This window comes from Protopterus annectens, chromosome 3.part1 (assembly GCF_019279795.1).
Source record: "Protopterus annectens isolate FY-2018-M chromosome 3.part1, PAN1.0, whole genome shotgun sequence".
NCBI classification, from domain to species: domain Eukaryota; kingdom Metazoa; phylum Chordata; order Ceratodontiformes; family Protopteridae; genus Protopterus; species Protopterus annectens.
Window position 1 is genome coordinate 969205391 of NC_056732.1, and position 18974 is coordinate 969224364.

Here is an 18974-nt window from a genome sequence, read left to right on the forward strand (position 1 = left end):
TAAGCACAAATTGGATAACTGGATGGGAAACAGAAAATATACTCCTGGTATTCCACCTGTGTCCCTGCTGAACAGGGGCTCTGGGTGCTGACTTGTCTAAACATAGGCTAAACTCTTGGCCAGGCTTATAAGGCCCTCAGGGCCAATAGCCTAGTAACCTCCTATGATTCTATGATCCTAAATGCTTTGTTACAACATGCAAGGGAGTACTTCTATTTTCCATGCCAACTAAGGGAGAGAGGAAGAGAAATGCAGGAATTCTGTGCTGTAGTACACTTCCCTGAAATCGTGGGTGCTATAGACTGTACTCACATATAAATAAAAGCCCCATCTGGTGAACAAGGAAGGACATTCATCAGCAGGAAGGGGTTCCACTCAGTCAACTGCCAGGTTGTCTGCAATGCCCATGGGATCATCCTCAATATCTATGCAGGTAATCCAAGCAGTTATCACAACTCACACATATGGCACACCTCTTAGCTTTACAAAATGTTTGCAAGGAGTGATGTTCCACAAGGCCATCTATTGGGTGATGCAAGTTATTCAGTGGAACCATGGCTCATGACACACATCAGAAATGCACACATATCCACAGATGAAGGATACAATGATGCCCGCATTCAAACTAGAAACATAATAGAGCTTGTGTGAATTCACATGCTAAAGTCATGGTTCCATTGTTTAGACACATCAGGGGGTGCCCTGCAGTACAACCCATGCACCTGTGCAGGATTTCTCACAGTCTGTGCCATGTTACACAATATCATCTTGAGGAAACAGCTGCAACAGGAACAGCAACGACCAGGACCAGACACCACAGGCAGGGCCAGCACCTTCTACACATAGAGATATGGAAACTGAGGGGGAAAGTCCAGCTGCAGAGGTAATTGGCAGATGCAGGCATGCATAGTATGCCCTTGCCCTGGCTAAGATGCAAAGGATAGCACACATACTCACCACCTACAATTCAAAGGTCAGAGCACAGACCCAGCAACTAAAAGGCAAATGATAGCACACCCACACTCACCAGTGAAGAAATACACATAACAACTTAAGCACATACAAATATTAAAAGAGCTGCCAACTGATGTCCAAAAACATTACTTATCCATATAATATCCGTGTCCAGATAGGATCATACAGAGACAGACCCAAAACACATGACGCCTAACTGCAGTAAAGTGTAGAACCTGTAGTATATGAACAAATGTGTAAGAAGACAGGGTCTATATCATATGAGCAAATCACACAAATTGCGAACCCTCATAATATCGAATGTACTGGACCTCGAACTTCCTATTGTGGGGGGGCTGTGCCCTCCACACCCCCCACTAAATATATATTTCAACTCTGAGATCACACTACAGTAAGGAAAGGGCAAATATCCCATTCTTCACTGTACTGCGATCTCAGAAAAAGCACTTCAAGGTCCAATATGTTCGATATTATGAGCATTCACAATTTGTGTGATTGGCTCATATGATATAGACCCAAGAAGATAAACTACCTGCATACTGTCAGTCTCATACCTATCCACTCTGTGCATCACACATGCATGCAACCCTGAGTCAAACAGAAATGATCAAAGCCTATAGCAGAGACATCATCGTTCTCACTGGGTGGGGTGGGGGTGCAGTAGGCCAAAGGTGATAGCCAAGACACATGGATGTCAGCCATCCCCAGAAGATAGAACATCAGAGACACTGCTCAATCCAGGATTTAACTCATCCTATCCAATGAGTCACCCACATGGTTGAGGCAATCACGCGGTAGCAAATGATAGCACAATATTGTTCAGTAACCATAATAATACTGACAGAACAGCAAGAACTGCAACATGTGCAGTACAGCAGCAGCAGAATTTTAAAATTGCATACATGGCAATTTTCTTTCTTTCCATCGCATTTTGAAATACATTCAAAATATGAACATATAAGCAGAGTGTGTGTAGAGGACAAACATAACTCATGAAATAGTGCAGTGATCTGTAGAACAATCTCATACAAGTAACTATCAACAATGCTTTGTGTGTATCCAGTCAGACTCAGACACGTCTCCTTCCAATTCCATAGCTATACCATTACCTTTCCTAATGTCGATTCAGCCCTTTGAGCACGGTGAAAATGCAAATGGGGTATGAAATCATTAGCATTCCTAAATACCAAAAAAAAAATCACTCATACTATACTAGAGGAAATTGCCAACCTGCTAGCTGACAGATTTGGCACAAACATCTCCACTCTGTCCCCACCATACATGCCCCAGGGCATACCTGACACCAGTCCTCTGCCTAGTATATGTAAAGATCAGGTCATAGATACACTCTCTAAGGCCAAAAACATGGCATCTACTGGACCAGATAACATCCCAGGTTGCTTATTATGCAATCTAAAACAGGATCTAGTGGACCCACTTGACATTCTCTTTAACAATGGCCTGAGAAGTGTCTTTGTTCCCACAGAGTGGAGAACAGCAACAGTAATCTCCTTGCATAAAGTGGGGCCATCAACTGACCCTGGGAGCAATAGACTCATTAGTCTAACCAGTTTCGTCTGCAAGATCATGGAAAGAATGATTATGGACTTTATCAACAAGGACATTGGTGACCTTCAAACTCTACACCCAACCCAGTTTGTCTTTGTTAAGGGTAGATCATGCTTATTAAATCTAGAAGACACCTTCAAGAAAGATAATAAACCCCTGGATGAAGGTAAGACAGTGCATACTGCCTATCTTGACCTATCCAAGGGTGTCAAGATTGGGTGAAGATAGGTGAAGGCTGTCAGCCTAGCCAGATAGAATTTTATAGATAATTCTGTCATTTGTAAATATTAATGTAAACTACAGGCTTGTGTCTTAAATGGTAGAAATAGTGTTACATGTGGAACTGAAAACAATGCAACAACAGAGCACTCTACTGACCAAGGAAAGCATGTTGTGACTTTTTGACGTAAATACAGCTCCGGCCAGTCTAGATGAAGGAATTCTTGCTATTGTTGTAAAGGTAGAGTTAATGGCCAGAATTTACATGCATAAATGTCCTTTATTGCTCTAGTTTCTGCCCAGAGGTGAAGAATGTAAATGTAGTTTCTGTTAGCCTGGGAACCCAGGGAAGTGTGAAGAATGATGTAATGTGAACCAGGAATGTGATTTTAAAAACAGAGGGAATCAGAAAGCATTAAGCATTTTTGTCTTGACCATCCAACACCAGCACTGTCTTGCTCTACATGTAAGTGTACCTTAGATTTGTGTTTTCTCTTAGAAATACCTAGAAACTTTAAAGATTAGATTAAGTGTTTTTCTGTGATGTCAGAAATGTACTTCTGAATTATTTTAAGTATTTCTCTGTGATCTCTGAACTCTTGACTAGCACTGTGTAGTAAAACATATCGCCTTGTGTTTTGATTATTTGTTATTAAATATTGTTAAACCTTTTCAACTGTGGCTGTTTTGTGTAGAGATAAGTTAAGCCCTAAGAGTACATTGCATGTATATAGTGATCTTGTACCAAGTCACTCTAATATGCCTTGACTTTTTAGTTATACTACCAGTTGGATAATAATATTGCATAGTAATAATTGGACACCTTTTTAAGGGCCTTTGAGTAGCTGATAAATATTAGCTGCGTGGTGGCAGTGATTTCTACCATATAGTCTGGGTAAATGGGGCACAGCTGGAGAACCTGTGCCAGGCTTTCCCAGGAGTGTCTGTGTGGTTGTATAAACTTATCTCAAAGTGTGTGTGTGTGTGTGTGTGTGTGTGTGTGTGTGTGTGTGTGTGTGTGTGTGTGTGTGTGTGTGTGTGTGTGTGTCTGTGTGTGTGTGTGTGTGTGTGTGTGTGTGTGTGTGTGTGTGTGTGTGTGTGTGTGTGTGTGTGTGTGTGTGTGTGTGTGTGTGTGTCAGCTACTTGGGCAGGGACATGAAGCACTGGTTGGATAGAGAGGGTACTGGAGGTTTTAGCTTGCCCACTAGGCTGAGATCTGGACCCTATAGCTGTGCCAGTGAGGAGTCTTACTGGGGACCTGGAGAGCAAAGGAGCGAACAGCCCTGGACTGATGGTGATCTCTGTGTGCTCCTAAGAGAAATTACACTTTACTGTGTGTATTTGTTATCCTTTCCTCCTATATGAGATGCCCCATCACTGGTGTTAGTGGTGAGGATTGAGGCTCCTTGATTGCTGGGCCAGGGCACGGACATCACATATTAATTGTTTGGCAGTGGTGGGATATCCACACCACATATTAATTGGTTGGCAAATACTAATTGGCTTGTAGTTGTGTGGGTAGAGTGAATCCCTGTAGCTTGTATAAAGTGAGCTTTGAAGGTGTTTTGTACTCTAAATCAGCCATGCAGTGAATACTCAGAGATCAGGTCACAATTGTTTTATTTCTTTTGTTAGCTTAGTTAGTCAGGTTGAGCAGGCAGCATGTCAGCAGAGGAGTATGGAAAGCTGACAAGAAGCCAGCTGGCTGAGATGTGCCAAGCTTGGGGACTGGTGCATGGAAACCTGACTAAGACAGACCTGACTGCAACCTTGGTTATAGCTGCAGCAGAAAACAGCAACCATGAGGACAATCAGACTGGCAGTGGAGATATAATACCCTCAAAGAATGGACAGCTCAACCTTTCTGCAGAGGACTTAAAAATCCATCTGGAGCTAAAGAGACTTGAGTTGGAGACCAGGCATTTGGTGATAGAAGCAGCTGAGGTACTGAGGAGTCTACAGGCTGAGGAGAATGAGAAACTGCTATGCCTGGAAGCCGAGAAAAAGGAGCGGCAAATGAAGTATGAGAGGGAAATGCTGACTCTTTGTCAGAGTCATGGAGGCAATGGGGAAGGGAATAACTGGACCATAGAAGCACAACAGGTCAGTATATTTTTTCCGCAGTTTAAGGAAGGGGATCATTTTGATAGTTTCATTCATATGTTTGAGAGGGTATGCAAACAGTATGGGGTTGACCAAAGGATCTGGGTATGGTTTCTAATCCCCTTACTCCATGGTAAAGCTGTAACTGTTTTGTCAAAAATGTCTGATGTTGCATGTTTTGATTATACTGATGAGTTGGGGAAGAAGGGAGACCTATACCTGGCAAGCAGGGCAGCCCTGCACAGGAAAGGGAGCCCCAGTACTGCTCATGGGTCTAAAGGAACCCATGGTGATCTCTGTGTGCTCTTAAGGGAAATTGCACTTTACTGTGTGTATTTGTTAACCTTTCTTCCTATATGAGGCACCCCTCACTGGTGTTAGTAGTAATGATTGAGGGTCCTTGATTGCTGGGCCAGGGCATGGGCATCACAAAGGGTTTGATACAATGTCCACTCAAGTATTTCTGGAGCATTTCTCCCCGGGCCTCCACTGAAAACAGGATCTGTGGAACCTAGTCAGACTTTCCAGGTCAACAAATGTAAAATAAATAAATAAAGTATCACAGAGAAACTCTCCCAGCTGAGGATTAGTCCTTACATCACTAAATGGGTAGACAATTGGTTCACCCACAGAACACATACTGTCAAAGTTAGTGACTCTACCTCTACCAGCAGACCCATCACCAGTGGCATACCACAAGGTTCTGTGCTGGGCCCTTTACTGTTTGGAAACTATTTCTCAGAAGTTCAGGCTAAAGTAGACAGCCTTGGATTACTAAGTTCACTGATGATTGCAAATCTGGTGAAATCATTGAGACCTCAACAATGTTAACATATTACAGGAGGAGCTAACACAGACAACTGAGTAGTGTCAAATCCATGGTCTACAACTAAATTGAAAAAAAGTGCATTATTATCCCCTTTGGCAAGGTGGAATTCCCTGCAAATTACAATATTGTCAGCACTCCCCTGAGTTCAAACCCAATGGTGTGAGATCTAGGAACACAGATCGATAGCAATCTGAACTTTGACCACCAAGTTTGCATAGTGGTAAGGGAAGCCTTCTACACTAGGCATCTCATAAGTAAGGGCATTGTGTCCAGGTCTAAGGATGTTATAACTCCACTGTACTTGACACTTATCAGACAATATTAACAGAGGACAATGTTCCTTCCTGCAATGTACCTCACCAGACACCTGCAGCAGCTAGAGAGACCACAGAGGTTTCTCACCAAGAAATATAAGGCCTCTAAACCTTGGCATACGTGGATAGACTGAAAGCCCTGCCATTGTACTTTGTATCATACAGACTGCTGAGAGGCGACTTGTGCCTGGCCTACAGGGCAGTCTCTGACCATGTCTTGATGGATATGCTGCATGTCCGCAAGTCAACTGGTGCAAGATTCTCTCAATGTAGTGGTTTTAACCTAGCCTGTGGCATTAACAGAGCATGTTGGAGAGACAGATATATCTCCCAGAGATTGCTGCTACTCTGGAATAAACTTCCAATTCACGAGAAGCAGATCTTCTGATTGACCCTATTCAAGTGCAACCTGGACAAATGGATGGGATACCACAAATTCATCCCAGGAGTGGCACCCATGTCTCTCATAGACAGTGGTAGTCAGTGATAGTCAGTGATAGTCAGTGCTTACCAAGGTGAATTACATCCATCTAACCAAGGACAATTGACGCAACTCAGGATTAACATGGTTAGGCTTGTAAGGGCTCTAGAGCTGCTAGCCTAGCAACCTGTTATGAACCTATGAACCTAAAGGGTTGCAACGGTTGCTCTTGACTACAACAACAAGCAATACTGAAGTGACTGTACTCTTTGAAGTGTTTGTATCATACAGAGCAGATTTACAATAAAAAGGTGGAAACACCTTATGAGTTATAAGAAGAACCTTAACAACAATGATTTCTTTGCAGTAAGAAAGCACTGCCCATTCCCTGCTTAAATGCAGTTTAAATGCTGATCAGCTATATTACACATTGAAACAAAGATGTAAATAAATGGGCATGACATTACATTTCTGTAGTGAAGTTGAGAGGAAGGGAAGGTGTTCAGAAAATAGAGAAAAGAAAAGAAATAGCTGGCAGTGTTGGCAACCTAACATTAAAATGGTGTGGACTATTAGTACTGTTAACTATTAGTCAATATGACATTGATCTAGACATGTTCAAGTAAATGAGCTCTGTGTTGGTGGCAAAAAGGGATGAGAAATACAACCGAGGGTGTGTTGTTATTTCAATGAGTTGAGAGTTCAATTCCAGAAAGTGTGCTATCGGTCAGAATTAATGCATATTTTGTGAGCATATGACAGGTTCTACCACACACAGGTCTAGGAAACGTCTGAATCCTGCCTTTTCATATTTATCACCCTATATATGTTACCACTGACCAGTAAATATTATTTTTTTTCTTTTTTGTATTCCTCTTCTGCATGCAGTTTGGCAGAGCACACTCTTGAGTGGCAGTGTTTCAAAGCAGTGAACAAATCCACTGCCCAAAGTACAAGTGGAAAAATTTAACTTGTCTTGCCATCAGTAGTGCATTTCACATTGGTATAGGTGCGCTTTGATACAGCACTCTGAACATCGTTAAGAGACACAATTCTACATTGCAACTAAGTATTTTATTAGCACGTGTTCAAGGAAACAATTTCAAAGAAATGGGAAAGATGATATAGGGTTTGAAGCCACATGCTGCTTGGAATGTTTGCAGCAGATGTGAAAATGCAGGTTGTGGTTTTTGTGTGTTATACAAATTGTGACATGTTCTTCTGCCTATGTAATGTCAGCACTGTTTAGCAGAGCACAAACAGGGCTCACAGTTGAAAGAATCTGACTATTTTCATTACTGTAATCTTCACTGTGCAAAGAGTTGTCACGCTGCATGGTACTAGTAATGAGAGAGTGATGTGCATTTGCTTTATACCTGTTTCTGTGGCAGAAGCTGTAAATGCAGTGACTTTGGCCCCTTAACTCAGTTTTTCCTGGGCCTCAAATCCATACAGTGTGAAGGTACTGTGGAAATTATTACTCCAGATGTAGGAATTACTGTTATCATAACTTTATATGTTTTTTGTTGATATTTCTTGGCTTGTGTGCTTGCACACTGCAGAGCATCAGACAATCAAGCTTAACAAAAAGCAATTCAATGTCTTTCGGCTTTTCCCAGTTAGGAGTCACCACAGCAGATCACCAGTCTGCAGATTGATTGGCAGTGGGGGTTTTATGGTGCCGAGTTGCTAGCCCAGCACCCAACCTTCATGGAAGGCACACACATACAGACATGCACCTGCTTGCATGTTTTTAAGTCATGCTCGACCACTGTGAGGAAATGCAGACTCTATGCAGAAGACACTGCAGCCGACAATCGAACCAGAGAACCTCTTGCTGTGAGGTGACAATGCTAACTGTTGCACCACCTCAGCCAGACAATCAAGCTTAAATACTTAATGAAAAAAGTGAAAAATGTTATTTGGGCAGCCCAGCATTCTGTAGCACAGACTTATTGGCAATGCAAGGCTGTCAGCACTCTTAAAAGTACTTGGTGGAGAAAATCCACTTGTTGGCCTGTCTTTCTCTAGGACACAAGCCATAGGCGCAGTAAAAATTAGATGTATTACATAGATGATCCAGAGTTTAAATCCAACCAACACTTTTTTTTTAAATAGAATGTCAGAATACAATTTCTAACAACACTTTGATTAGAAAGGTAACACTGCATACAAATGGCTATCATAATTATGTTTCTTGCAAGCAATGTTTTATTAATGCTTTGATAGACAGATTTTTCTAAGTAGCATATCTCATAAAAGATTTACTTATGAAACAAACTTGAATGTGCGTGCAATTGTTTAAGCAGGATAATTATGATAATGAATTAAAAATGCACTTGCATATTTATGGTGGACAGAATACTGAAGTTAAAATCAAGTTCTGTCCTCACATAGCCTAAATCTGTGTTTAGGACAGTATGCGTCTTGAAGTCTGTACATATCATACCCCAACCTGTATTAGTCAGCTCATAAAAGTCTATTCATCTGACATACATTTACAAATAGTATTAATGCCTCTTTCAAGGGAATACATTTCACAAGACTTTATAAAGTCACACACACACAGTGGTCTAGCTGAAGAATATCTACATTCATAGTGAATGCAGTTTGTCTCTAATAAAGAGGGTTGAAAGGGAGTTCTCCTGTAGTGTTGAGAATTAATTGAAATGTATGCATTCCTTGTTTCTTAGGTTTGATTACCACATTTGTCAACTAACTTTTTACAGTGTAGTTTTATTTATTTATTTCATTTGTTAACTGGGTAATGTCTGACTGGGACAGAAGCCCATTTTCAGTGGAGACCCAGGGAGAAAAGCTCCAAGAAGGTTACATAGAATGTGTTAGATTTGCGATAATATTTGAGATAAGCAAATTTTAGCAAGGAGAAAATAGAACATAAATATTCATGCAGATGCAAATAGAAACTGCAAATAGAACTTCAGTCTACAAGGTTCGTAACATGGTGTCTACAAAGAAAGCAAAATTAAAGAAACATTTTTACCATGCGTATCTCATTTAAATTAGAAGATTCAAATACAAGGTGTCTGTAAAGTAAGCAAGAATTACAACAGTTTTAGCATACATTTTTCTTTTTTTCTTTTTTTTTTTTTTTTTTTTTTTTTTAACAAGTTATGCTTTGAGTATTAGAAGGCTTATAAAGCCAGGAGGTAAAGAACAATATGAACGAGAGAGTTGGAAGCTTGGTGGCTTGAGATGATTAGCCCGGTTGGGTACAGGAGCAAAGTCTGTTTTAAGAAATATTCCTTAAGGGTAAGCTTAAATGTATGTGTATCATTATTATACAGTATATGTTGTGGAAGAGAATTCCATTGTTTGGCGATAATATGGGAGTACAAGGAGATGCCATATGAGTTTTGTGCTTTGGTAACCTTTAAGAGTATTTTATCAGCAGAACTAAGGGAAGTTAGATTGCTATAGGATTCAACATGATTTCATAGTGATGGGCAGTTGTCAGGTTTGTATATGACTGTGTGTGCAGCTAGTAAGTGATTCAGGGTAAGCAGATGAGGGAGCTCTAACCAATTTAGCTGGTGCAGGGCAGTACAGTAATGACAGTTATTGGACTGATTTTTAGCAAATTTTGCAATTTTGTTATAGTAAGATTCAAGTCTATTTAGGTCAGATTTGTGAAGATTGGTAAATATTTGAGAGCAGTATAGAAGGGATGATAATAGATGGGTTCTGGCTGTTGAGAGGCTAGCTTGGTCAGTGAGGTATACTTTGACCCTGTAGAGTGAGCCTAGTTTGACATGCATCTTTTTAATAATTAGTGCCAGGTGTTTGTCAAACTTCAGTCCACTATCAGTTGTGACGCAGAGAGGTTTAGTGTATTCAACGAGCTGTATTTTAGTGCCATTGGAAGAGGAAATACAGATAGGGGCTAAATTATTGGCTAATAAACGAAGCTAAAAAACGAAACAGTGCAAGTGAGCGATACTTAAGACGATTCAAAATAAAATAGTTTATTAGAGTAAAACGCTTTTCGTTTAATTTAATAACACAAACTTCATCAGACAAATACTTACAAAAAGTGACTACTATATCCGCACTCAAAGACATCAGCTTAAGCAAGCAATTAAGCAATGAAGCAGTATATTGCTGCTTAACATTTTAAAGAAGCAGAGCACAAATTAATAGCAGTAACAGTAAAGTGATACAAGATCACTTGTTACTTTAGCTGTTGTATCAGTGACCTCCCACATTTAATAAAAAAAAAATGTTTAACTTTAAAAAGCTAAAAACCTATATAAGAAAATGGTATATTAATAATATTGTGAACAATAAAGACAATGAAAAATAATAAACCAATAAAACAATAAACACACAACTTTTACCTGAATCAAATAAGTTAAAATATATAATTCTAAAACCAATGAAAATAATGCAATTCTGAACGACAAATTATCTTGACAAGCTCTTGATTTTCAAAATACTGCTTATAGAGCAGTTTTCATTGAGACCAGGGGCATTGTAGGCATTAAGTCTGATCTGCCAAAGCAGTTCTAATTCTTCCAATTTAAGACCTGTTGGACCACCTCTTTTACTTGCAATAATCTGATCAATGACCATGAATTTAAACGAATGATCAGGGAAAAGTGAAATGTGTTTTGCCAAAGCATTGTCATGTTTATTTTTTTTAATGGCATAAGTGTGTTTATAAATACAATCACAGAGACATCACTCCGTCTTGCCAATGTAAATGCCAAACAGCTTTGGCATTGAGCCAAGTAAACAATCATTTTGGAATTACAATTTACTCTGTGTTTCAGATTGTATATATGGTCCTCTAATTTAGACCTGATGGATTCCATGACATACTTGCAAAAATTGCAAGATTGGCATTTATACATACCCACTACTCTACTTACAGGTTGCTTTTGCCATTCAAACAGAGCTTTGAGATTTTTTGCTCTCCTAAAAATCACTTTAGGTTGATTTCCAAGTCTCTGACACACACTGTGGTCCATTGTTAATACTGCCCAATTTTTATGTAAAATCTCGAAACAATCTTTACTGTTTGTACTGTAAGTTGTTATAAACGTTGAACTTTGAGTATGAGAATCAGAAGTGGTTATAGGCCTTTGGAAAAGGGATAGATATGAGCTGACATTAGTTTGTTGATCAGAGTAGGCCACATCTAAAATGGGTTTATAAATACGTCTGATCCATTTTTGAGCCACTTCTTCGACAATATTACTGACCAAATTGTCAGGATAACCACGATGAAGAAACATGTTCTTAAGAAAAGAACATTCAACAAGAAAATCTTCATCAAGGGTGACGATGCGAGCTGCTCTGACAAGTTGACCCTTGACTACAGCTCGCTTTTGGTGGTGGGGGTGACAACTGGTGTAATGTAAGAAAGAATTTGAATAAGTGCTCTTTCTATGGATACTAGCTGTAAATCTCTGAAGTTCAATATCCTTTTTCAACTGAATATCCAAATAGACCATGGACATAGTATTGAAAGTAAACGTAAACTGAAGAAACTGAGTGGTCGTGTTAAAGTAGTCAACTACTTTATCACTAATTGTAGTGTCACCATCTAACAATATAAAGATGTCGTCAAGGTAACGGGTGTAGTAAATGAATTTATCCTTGAAACTACAGTTGTTAAAAACATAAAGGTATTCCCAGTTAGCCATTACTGTATTGGCTACAGTTGCCCCACAAGGGGAACCCATAGCGACACCAACTTGTTGTAAATAAAAATTATCAGCAAACATAAAATAATTATTATCTAAAATCAAAACCAGTAATTTGTTGACTAAGGATTGATATCTCAGCATTTTCACCACCATTGTTTCTCATAAATTGGCTAACCCATTCCAAAGCTGTATCATGTGGTTTACATGTATACAGATCTTTGACGTCAACTGTGAAAACGTTGTAATTCATACTGAAGTTCAAGTACTTGATGTTGTTAAGAAAGGCCCAAGAGTCCTTACATATGTGATTGGTTTTAACTAAGTATTTCTGAAAAATAACGTCTACCACTTTTGCACAAGGATACGTAGGTGACCTTCTGCCGTCCAAAAGTGGGCGCATTGGAGGATCAACTATGTCCTTGAGCAATTTAAGTATTCCGAACAAGTGGGGGAATCTTGGATAAGATGTACTCATGAAATTAAAGATATTCTGGTCTATTCAACCTTCAATAAGCATTTCATCAATACTATTTTTAATGGCTTTATAGGCACCATTAATCTCAGATCTTGAACTAAGTGAGTAAGATGGACTGTCCAATAATTGTGACATTCTTGCTTTATAATTATCGCTGTCAAATATTGCTAATCCCCCGCCCTTGTCCGGTTTATAAATTCAAACATTGTGTAGTCTGATATTATCAATTCATTCCTTCTCTGCCTTAGAATTATTATCATGTGAAGGAAAATTGTGGCCTGACTTGAACTTCTGACGAATATCAAATTCACATAACTGTTCAAAAATATTTAATAGTGGGTGCAATGGTGGATTGAAGACACTTGGAACTCTAAAAGGGTTAACGTTTGAAGTGGAGTTATCATGAAATATTAAATCAAAATTTAATTTTCTAGTGAACAATTTGATGTCTATTATAGTTCGAGCTAAATCCAACCTTTGGTTAGGAACATACGTATAACCTTTTGAAAAAAGTTCTACTTGGTCTTGAGTTATAATAGCTGAGGAATAATTGTAAACCTTAAAGTCACCTTCAATATTGGTCAAAATGACCGGCATCTCTAAAGGTTCCACAGTGTTCGACTCATTGTGATTAGTATTGTTAAATACAGCGGAATCCGATACAAAACCACCAGGATTATTATAGTCACTTTTAGATAGAAAGGTAGGACTAGTAATCATATCCGAAGATGTGACAACCATAGCCACCGGTGATAGATCTAATTCTTGTGTTGTTTCATGTTCCTTTTGCCGGACTGGTTTGATCTGGTTAGAGGTTGTTTTGGTCTGGCTCCTAAAAAATTGGAATTATTAGATCTCAAATTATAGTGGCTAGAAGCTTGATTAACATATACTCTTTCGTTCACATTGGACACATCCTGCGGAGTCTCGTCCATGCGTTTTTTTTTTTTAGTTTATCAGTTTGTTTTTGCCTCAGTCTGTTTGCTAAATTATTGGCTATCAGAGTATGCTGGAAAACCATGAGTTTGCATTTTTTGGGGTTTAGAATAAGTTGCTGGGCTGTTAGGTAACTTTCAATGTTTTGGAGGGTTGCTTGGGCTTTTCCTTGGAGCTTTGTGATTGTGGGGGCTGAGCAGATTAAGGAAGCATCATCAGCATATTGTACAGTTACTGCTGAGTTTGCTGCAGTATTAAGATCATTAGTAAAAATTGTGAATAGTAGTGGCCCCAGGACTGAATCTTGTGGGACTCCAACAGTTATAGGGAGCTGGGAGGAGAGTTTGTTGTTCCATAAAGTGGCTTGTTTCCTATCAGGCAGGTAGCTATGGAACCACTTTAGGGCTACTGGGCTGGAATGCTAGGAAGCTAGTTTGTTAAAAAGTAGTTGATGTGATACACTGTCAAAAGCTTTTGACATGTCTAGGAAGGTAGCAGAGACTAGATGTTTCTTGTTTTTAAGTTGATTTATAGTATCAGTAAAGCTGATTAAGGCTGTGCTAGTGCTATGCCTAGGCCAGAAACCATGTTGTGTATTGAATAATAGATAGTTAGACAGAAAATGGTCTAAGAGTTGTTTGTGTATACATTTTTCTAAGATTTTGGCAAGTGGAGACAATATGGGTATGGGTCTGTAGTTAGTTATGTCTGTAGAGGGACTACCTTTATGTAATGGAATTATATGTGATATTTTCCAGAGGACTGGTACATATTGTTTAGAGACAGAGTGGTTGATGAGGATGGATATTGGGTAAGAGATAGAAGTAGCTATTGGGTAAGCAATGGAAGTAACAGCTATATGTAGAAAGTCAACAGGTAGCTGGTCTGCAGCTAATGTGCAAGGTTTTAATTTGGACAGTAGTGTTTTTACATAGCTAGTTTGAATTGGTTTAAGATGGAGAAGGATAACCTTATTAATGGATGTTTCTGGTATGGTCAGAGGTGTATTTGGGGTTTTATTGAGTAGAGAGGTTATAGAGGTGATAAAGTGGGAGTTAACTTTTTCTGCTATACAGACATTTTGGTTGGTTAGTGTTGGGTCAGGGGTAGTAGGTTTTCCTGGGGAAAGAAGGAGATTAATTGTTTGCCAGAATCTTTTAGGGTTGTTCTGTTATTTTAGCTGATTGGCTTGGAAGTAGGCTTTTTTGTCTTGTTTAATTTGTTTTTATTGCTTGGTTTCTTAGTTGCTGATAGATACAAAGATCCTCCTTATGTTGCCTATTTTTGTAGAGATACCAGGCTCTGTCTTTCTCTTTTAGTAAGTAAAGTATGCCTTTTGATAGCCAGGGAAGTTGCTTGGCTTTGGTGTGAATTTTTCTAGTTGGGGCTAATTTATTAAGTATTTGTAGGAAAGAGCTATTGAAATATTGACCTGCACTATCAAGTGGAAGATATTTCAGAGGTGTCCAATCATGTTGTAGGGGCCTTGAGTTAAACGTTGTTGGTGAGAATAGTTTTTTGTTGCAAATGAAACTAAATGAGATGTTAGAGGATTTTTGTACATGTTTCTGGATCAGGAAGGAAGGGAAATGATCACCTAATGTATCTAGGAGACACACAGCATCATATTTAGTATTGGATTTATTTATCAAAGTCCAGTCAAGAATGTATTGTCTTTTAGTGTGCTTGTCAATGCATGTGGGATGGTTGATTACTTGACTGAAATTAAATAGGTTAACAAAATTAATTGGGGGGGGGGGTTGGTGGAGCAGTTGTACCAGTTGAGGTTAAAGTTTCAAGTATTATTGTTTCATGGCTAAAGTTTGTAGAGGTCATTTGAAGTATGTTTTCAATATGCTGGTGTTTTTTTTTTTTGCAGGGGGAGATAGATTGCTATAAGGATAATTGACTTATGGTGATTTAAGTCTAGACGTGTTGCTGATATTTCTAAGTTAGGGATGTCAGGTGGGGAAGAGTTGAGTTGTACTAAATTAAGATTTTCTTTAAAGAATATGGCAATGCCGCCTCCATGTTTCGTTACTCTGTCGGTTCTAAGGATGCTATATCCACTAGGCCGGAGTTCTTCAGATTTAATATGAGGCTTAAGCAAAGTCCCAGTAAAGAAAAATATGTCAGGGGAGTAGAGGGCTATAGTAGCATGTAACTCATGGATTTTGTTTATTAGGCTTCTCAGGTTGGCATTAATGATGAGAAGGTCAGAGTTACTTGCTTTCATAGGAATGAGGTAGTTAGGACTGGAGTTATTTGGGTTATCTGTGTTAGAATTTGGGAGGGGGAGATGTAGAAGGCTTGGAGAGTGTTGGGCCTAGATTAAGATGGATGTCATATTGAAGTTTGATATGGGTAAGGCAGACATTTTAATTTAGACTATAACTTGTGATAAGCAAGTAGGGTAGACATAGAGGTGTGGATTTAAAATATCTAAGAGGGAAAAGGAGAGCTGGGGAGCTTTTAATGATGCATGGGAAAATGTAAATAGTTAAATTGCCCTGATGAGAATTGTAATAGAAAGGTAAAGTTGGAGAGTTGTACCTTGGGGGAAGGGTATATTGTGTGGAGATAGTATAAAGGGTTAGCAGTAGCAGGAGTATCAGGATGAGGAGAAGTGTAGTGGATTTTATGTATGAGCTTGGAAAGAGTGCAGCTATAGCTAAGGATGTGAGTATGACAAAACAGAAGGTAATAGAAGAATTATGGCGTAGGTATGTTAGTAAAAAAGAGACCTAGATAGTGGTTGGATATAAGTAAGTAGGGGGGTAAATAGTAGGAAAGGATATTATGATAATGTTGTAAGGAGGGATACTCAAAAAGGAGCAGAATTGTAAAGTGGGGCGCAATGTAATAGGCTGAAGAGAAGAGATACCTGTAGGGGAGATATGATAAAAATAGTAGTGGGAGATGTGAGTGTGTGTAGGTGTGGTGTAGGATTAGGAGGGTGGGTTTGGTTACAGTTACAATAAAATTTTAAGTGGATGCTAAAATTAGGAGTGGTTGTGTTGGGGAGGGGCTAGCTAGATATATCTTACAGGGAAGTGGGGGAGGGTGGGAATGGGGTAGGGTAGGAGAGCAGAGTGAGTCCAAGTATAGTGGGGGTGAATGAAGTGGGGCTTACAACCAGGACAAGAGAGAGTGCAGTGAGAGTCAATCAGTCACTCACACTGAAAGGCCAAAAAGATAGAGTATGATGAGAACAAGAAAATAATAGAAAGGGCAAAGAGAGAGCTTAGAGAGAGAGAGAGAGAGAGAGAGAGAAAGTTGAGGAAAACTTCTGTTAGCCAAGTGGCAGCATGCTGGATGATGGTCTGGATAAGGGAGTAGAAGAACAGAGAAAAAGAGCCACTGATGTGAGTGAGGGAGGTAGACAGTAAGGACAAGGGTACAGAAAAAAAGTGTGGTTGGGAGCATAGGAAGAGGATACAGAGAGACAGTGAGTCAATGACTAGGCACAGGTGTGAGTAAAGTAAACAATAGCAGCCTTTGATCAGGGATGGACAGAGGGTGTATAGAAAGATATAAACCCAGGGCAGGTATGTAATAGGTGGGCTAGGAATAGGCTACTGGTGTCCTTTACCTTAAGGCTGTACACCACCAGGTTTGAGCTGACTTGGTCTAGTATGCTCAGCTATTTATCTAGTAACCATACAGTATACACATACATGTACTGTTAGAAGAGGCTTAAGCTGGTTGTAGTACGGACAAAGTGGCAGGTTCATCTTGGTTCAGTACGTTCTCTGGAAATTCTCAGGATTAAATGCTCAGGGGCAAAGGCCAGAGGAACAATATTCCAGAAAGTTATGTGTCAAATCATTCTATTTAACCTCCAAAACACCAAGGATAACAAGCCAAGCCAATGATGCTGTCAGTGTTGACATTCTGAAAAAGTGTGAATACACTGAGCATCACACATGGCAAATCTTACTGCTTTGATTCACACATTCATTGCTGTTTGATAAAATACTGTTTGCTTTGCTTACTGAAGTCTCTGTGTGGTTACAATCGCACAAATGCAGTTGGCATGGTTTTGTCTGTGCACTAGCCGTTAAATGGGAGATTGGAATTTGGCACTAATTCATCCTTAGTGTTGCTGCTTGACTTCTGCAGGCATGGCTGGTACTGGAGATAATAGCACTAAATTTAGAGAACATAGGTGGTGTGTGCAGGAGTCCATGATTTTTGTGGCACTCCTTGTGAAGCACTACAGCCATAGGCTACTGCATGGGGACTGCACTGAATCACAATTTTAAACTGAGGTTTGAAACGGAGTAGCCAAGGCTGTCTGCAGTGCAACTCACATCCCACACACTGGTAAGAATTCTCATCACCACTATAATGGTCTGAAATAGCACAAGAAGAACCTCCTTGGTTGATGAGAGGATGAGTTTAGGACTGCTGACATCCCACGGTTGTGTAAGTATACTGATCCATCTGTATTACATGATATGAAATACAATACCCAGAAAACACTGTTATTCAATATGCTTTCATATCTCTTTTTGTCTTCTTCTGTTTTTTATAGCTTCCAAAGACATTGCAGCAAACTGCGAGGTCCTCCAAGAGAGGTTAACTCACCTCAGAGGGGCACAGTGTCAAATGCATCAGGTCTTAATATATGCCTAATAACTGCTATAATTGTATGCAGTATGGCAATACTGTAATAAATAGTGGTAGTTATAATACCATAGTAGTACAATTGATTAATGGTACAAAAGAGTAAGACCTTGCCATCATACCTGGATGTGGTAAAGTGTATAGACTGGATAATCATTTTCATTTTCTGAAATTATATAGTCATGAGATATGCCATGGATCTAAATGTCTCTGTTTCTTTTTTTGACTCGCCTCTCCACTTCTCTCTCATTTTTTTTTTTTTTGAGATGGTGGGGGGTATATTTCCAATGTTCTATTGTCATACATTTCTGCTTACAAAACCTGACATGCAGCACAGAGAAGTAAGCTGACCACTAAGGTTCAGCCCACAATCCCTCTACAGATTGCAACACTGACATCCAGCACTTCATGGCCCCGTGCTGTTTGTGCTGCCTTCATGATCCCTGCCCTACCTATTTCATGTACATCATTTAGCTCTGCCCCAGCAGCCGGTGCACTGGTACCCTCTGAGTGTAGTATTAGAGGAGGTGAAGATTGTCTTCTGCAAGTGTTGACAGGGCTGGTGAAGGGTATTATAGAATAGGTCCTCTGTGCTTGAATTGGCCATATTGAAAATGTGCTTCATCACATTACCAAGACAATGCCACATTGAACCCTGACACAGGAAACTGAGACAGAAGACAGTGATGGCATTTCTGAAAGTGAAGACTAGATTCTCACTGTTTTTAGGCTTGGCATGGGTGCACCTCTGATAATCACTATCTATCTCCAATCATGGTGTCACCCAACCTTTTCTGTCCATCACCATCCTTGTCTGTCTTGTTTGTACTGT